Source organism: Frankliniella occidentalis, unplaced genomic scaffold, assembly GCF_000697945.3.
Source record: "Frankliniella occidentalis isolate FOCC.00 unplaced genomic scaffold, Focc_3.1 Scaffold250, whole genome shotgun sequence".
NCBI classification, from domain to species: Eukaryota; Metazoa; Arthropoda; class Insecta; order Thysanoptera; family Thripidae; genus Frankliniella; species Frankliniella occidentalis.
The window spans coordinates 348,329-353,789 of record NW_026267376.1 but is presented as its reverse complement, the minus strand read 5'-3'; the positions used below and the strand labels follow the sequence as shown (position 1 = coordinate 353,789).

General features: G+C 55.2%; 1 protein-coding gene across 1 annotated transcript in view; it reads right to left on the bottom strand.

The window, feature by feature from the left end:
• Positions 1 to 5,461, bottom strand: part of LOC113217382 (uncharacterized) — a 93,304-nt gene that overhangs the window by 30,387 nt on the left and 57,456 nt on the right. The window lies entirely within an intron of this gene.

The following is a 5,461-nucleotide window of genomic DNA, read 5'->3' as shown; positions in this document are numbered from 1 at the left end:
TCCGGGACTGCATACCCACCAGGCGCAGGGGACCGGCTCCAAGCGCCAACGGGTCGCTCCACCACTGATGTTGCAGCCAACGCCCAGGGGTGTACTAAGGGGTTGTTCGCTGTTTCGCGCGGGTTCCCGCGAGTCCGCAGGGGTAACTCGCGGGTCCGCGGGGGTAATCCGCGATTTCGCGGGGGTGGCTCGCGGTCCACGGATCCTGCCACAGGGGTAGCTCGCGTCTGCGGATCCTGCCACGGGGGTAGGTCGCGGTCCACGAGTTACCCCGTGGACCCGTGAACTACCCCCGCGGACCCGCGAGTTACCCCCGCGAACTCGCGGATTACCCCCGCGGACTCGCGGGAACCCGCGCGAGACAGCGAACAACCCCTTTGTACACCCCTGGGCGTTGGCTGCAACATCAGTGGTGGAGAGACCCGTTGGCGCTTGGAGCCGGTCCCCTGCGCCTGGTGGGTATGCAGTCCCGGATGGAGCCGTGCGGGCGGGTTGCATAGTACAAAAGTGCGCGGCGTGAATCAGCCACCTGGTACATTAAAAATGACACGCGGCGTTCACAATAAAATCATTGCATATTGCCAAAAACGTTTTAACAAGGACAAAGCCGAATGTTTTGGTCTGCCAATCTGAATCCCATCACGTTCCTGCAACCCGCCCATCCCATACACGCACCTACCGTGCCGATGACTCCACGCGGGATCAGATCACAATAATTTCGCCCAACGTATCTTTTTCCCCGCCTTTCATTTTTATTTTCATTTTCTTTTAGTAAAATGACAGTGGGCCACGGCGGGTGGTCTCTCGTCACAAGCATGGCGAGAGGGATCACAATCTGCGAGCGGCACCAGCCACGACCCTTCCATGCCCGACCATAGAGTCTCGCAGACACATCCACAATAAGAGTCCCACATTTCCCCCTTTTCTTTTCACGATAAGTTTCTGTGGCTATCTCCCACCAAAGCTGTCGACCCACCATTCTTTCCGACTCTTGGGGTGACGAAGTAAAAAACTTGCTTAACAGCCCATTCCTTTTTTTTTCAATAACCTTTTACATATTTCTCATGTGTTAAATAGCAAGGCAGCAGAGAGATCTTTCTGCGTTAACAATGACACTAAACAACTCCCCGCGCGGGTTCCCGTCCCGCTCCCGGGCTGCCGGGCTCCCTGGTCCCGCGGATTCCAATCTGTGTGTGCCGTGGCCGTCGCGCACCCCGCGGCGCCGAGAGAGATGTCAACGGCGCTGTCATCGTTATGCCCGGAGGGACTCCAAATAAAAATTACAATCAGGAAAAAAAAACAATGAACGATACAAAAGGGCGAGAGCCAAAAACAACTTCCCAGGCTAATCAGCGTATAGGTCGTCGAGTTAATGTGATTATGCAGATTGCGGCGAGTTATCGTGCTCTTTCTTTTTTGTTTTGTTTCCAGCGACAGTGTCGTCGCCGTCTTGGTCGTCCTCTTGGCCCACGGTGCTCGAAACGGTACGCGGGGGTCCTGGCTAGGCCAGGGCCGGGCCCGGGCTTGGGACCCCCGACGGGGCGGGGCGGGGCGGGGCTGGTTCGTAATAAATGGCAGCAATTTGCAAGCCGCGGGACAGACGGTAGGAGCGTCACGGAACAGCGAATAGGGCTGGCGCGCTTGGGCCCTCCCCCGCCACGCCCCGCCGTGTTGGGCTCAACAAACACAGCCTACTGCCAATGCTTTTGCGGGCAAGGCGCCCAAACTGCTGGAGAGAGAGAGAGAGAGAGAGAGAGAGAGAGAGAGAGAGAGAGAGAGAGAGACGACCAGGCGCACCGCAAAGAGATGTTTTCGACTCCACATCAATCGCGCGGACCACCTCGCAGAGACGCATATAAAGTGCGCGGTGGAGTCAACTAGCGGGAGGGAGAGAGAGAATAGCGAAGAAAAAAGCGGATGCTGAAAGCTAACTGTAGCATCAGCACCGTGAATCAGCTGCAGTCCTTCAGAACGTATTGAGGTTCGCTCGCACACTGCGGTAAAGATGGGCTTAAAAGTGCATCTTTTTATGGACAACAAAAATAGTCACATTTAGTATAATTTGTTAGAGTGTAATGAAATGCCCTATTTTCCAAGCCGGATTCGAACGTTGGCGCGGAGCAATGTCGATATACAAACAGTTTGCGAGTGTATCAGCGTCAGCTGCGCAATGATGATGCGCTTTTGCCTCGGCTTTTGCTGCCCCATCGGAATCGTCGGGACTGGCCACGCGGGGCGTGGCGGGGCGTGGCGGGGCGTGGCGGGGCGGGTCAGTTCGGACGGGCCAGCGCCGCGCGCAGCGCACGGCACCCGCGGAAGGAGAAAGTCCGCACGGCACGCTACGGTACGGCACGGAGTCATGCCGGCCTGCTGCCCTTGGCCCTGCCGATGGCCGGATGACCAGCAGTGGGCCGCCCGGCCGAGGCAGGCCAACTACTTGCGCCGGCGGGCTGCTGCTGCTGCTGCTGCTGCTGCTCCTGCTGCTGCTGCTGCTGCCGCTGCCGCTGCAGGGACCCCCCGCTGCTCCACGTGACTGACCCGATGAATGGGAGTGAATGGCGCAGCTGCTTGCTTATTGGTGATGGGCCGAGGAAGGGCGAGGGGTCCCGCTGACTTGCACCGGGATGCCTTTAGTGTGTGAATGTGTCGCACACTTGTAGGTGGTGCGTGAATTCCTTTCACGTAAAAAAAAATGTATACTACCTGTATGGCTTAACCAAGGGCAAAATGAGGGATAGCTAATTATTTAGCTATGAAACTAATTTTAGTTACGTATTGCAACTCAGCTTTTTATTTGGTAGCTACACAGCTAAGTACTTATTTCTCCCTCGCTTTGCTATTGCCTAGCTATAATAGCTAATTTTTGTCTCTGAATTTTTTGCAGGCACATTGCGCCAAGTACCTAAAAGCGTGTGAATGTTTCTTGGAATTCGCCGTATGGCTACAGCGTGCGACTCTGCTGGCACTGCCGCCTGCCGGGCAAGGGGCGAACAGTCCCGTCGAGCGCGCATGTGCGCCGGGTTGCCTACCGCACGTTCGGCGGGCGCTCTGCCTGGCGGCGCCAGAGCCACTAATATACCAAGCACAAAAAAACAGTAAAATATAAAAGTTGGGTGAAAAAAAAAACAACCCGTCGTGATTAAATTTTTCGGAGAAGAAAGCATTTATACTAAAGAGTGTGACAGCCGAGCCAAACGCGGCCGAACTGAATACGTCTCCGGCGCGTTTTACATGCCGCTTAATGACGCCCGGGCTCTCTGCCCTGCTTCAATTTTTTTTTTCTTTGCCCCCCTGCTCCCTTTAAAACTTGCTGGCTGCAGGCGATTAGTAATCACCTTGCCAGACACCGCTGCTTTACACGTGTCCAACTTGACACCTGTTTTTTTATTATTTCTTTTTTTTTGTTTTACAGAGAAGGTGCATCAGGCAGCAGCAGCGGCGCAGGGAGGGGCCAACCTAACACGCCACCGCCGCCGCACCGACTTGCAGCAGCGACAACGAGCGGGGCGTCGGGGCGTCCCCCCAAGCGGAGACAGATGAGGAAAGGGCAAGGGCAAGGCGTGGCGGGGCGTGGCGGGGCGTGGCGGGGCGTGGCGGGCCTGGGCGTTGGAGATGCTATTATTCGGGCATCAAGCCCTGATGGCCCGTTATACCTTAGCAGGTGTCGCCTTCTCAAACGGGGGCATTTCCGTCATACGGTCCATCCCTCAGTCGCTCTCCCTCCTCCTGGGTGAATAGTCCTCTTAGACTAAATCTGCTCCCGGGATTTATTTCCGGGCTCCCTGACTTCTACCCAAGAAACGTTTCGAAGGAAAGTTAAAAAAGAAAATTGTTGTCGCGTACACATTTTTGTGATAATGTGTGTGTCCCATTTCCACTTTTCAGCTAACGTCCAGAGCCCAGAAAAATGCCCCGGGGAATGACAAACCTCTGGAAGCAAGCAGGCAATCAAAAAACTATGTGTGCGTGTGTGGTAAACTACTGGACAGCGCTTGGGTGCAACGCCTTGCCCATACGGATTAAGCCCCTCTGGAATCGTTACTCACTGTCGAAGAAACACACACAAACATACGGGGGACCACGCACGGACGCGCGCAGGCTCACCCACACACACACAAGCACACACACACACACACACACATACACACAGTCACGACAGTCACACGATAAATCCCAAACTTCCACCACCGTACAGCCGCGATTGACTTATTACAGAATCTAAACGCTCCGCCTCGCGCCCATCCATGGGGGCGTGTAATTTCCTTAGCAGTAAATAATTCTCTCTCTCTCTCTCTCGCCCGTGAGACGTCGTCCCCATGCCATCGGAATGCGTTCACTGGAGACATCAACGCGTCCCCCTGCCCCACCAGCAGGCAGTCATTCAGGGGGGGGGGGGAGAGAGAGAGAGAGAGAGAGAGAGAGAGAGCGAGCGATATGCGCGAGGGGTCGACATTGTAAACTGGGAAGGTTCCAATAAGTCTCAAATGACGAGGTGCAAAATTCCTCATCCCGCGGTTCCCTTAGCTTTTCGCCCCTCCGCGCGCACATTTTCTCTTCCCTTATTTCGACTGCTTTTCGTTACAAAATAACAGTTGTCAATTTATTGCCAAAGCACTTGCAGGGAGTTACGAGTCATAAACCCCGCGCGCAGGAGGACGCGCCAGGGAGGACTCATCGCGTCATAAACCCCTTCCCTCCTGCCGAAGCTGCCGCGGGATTATTATTACGACGACGGTCCGCCCCGCAACACAGTGTTTCCGTCGCACCACCGCAGCAGCAGCAGCAGCAGCATGCGGCGCCACCACCCCTCATCCTGCAGGACTTTTCGTCATTCGGCTGTGCGGCGTGTTTTGTGTTTGCCGAGAATGTATGTCATCAGCGTTGGCAGGCCGGGCAGGCCGGACAGTCAGCGGCAGGCAAGCCAGCATAGCTTCCCTGCTGCTGCAGCCTGCCAGCAGCCTCCTGTCCCCCACCTCCCTCCTTCCGCGAGAGCAGCAGCAGCAGCAGCAGCAGCAGCAGCAGCAGCAGCAGCAGCAGCAGCAAAAGCTCTGTGCAATGCTTTTATCACGTGTTATTTCTCACGCGAAGGAATGTGCGCATGTCCATTACCGCCGCGCGCGGCGCTGTATGGCTCCAGTAAGGTGTTGATGATGGCTTTCTCGAGGGGGAGGCGGACGGCGGCGGCCGCGCGGCTGTGCGTCACAGTGGCGCGCGGTAGGCGCCCTCCTCCTAATGTTTTGTGAAAGTGTGTCTCGTCGCACAGTTCAATCAATAATTGTGGCAAAGTTATTCAAATGGTCTAGAGTGTACAGGTTGTTTTGTTTTTTTTGCAACTCGGGGCAGGGTATGGATTGATGGGTATTCACCCAGAAAATCGTTTCTTTGAAACAAAGAAAACTGGCCCATATTTCTTTGATATAGACGTAAAGAAATATTTTCTTTAAATCAAAGAGCCTCTTTT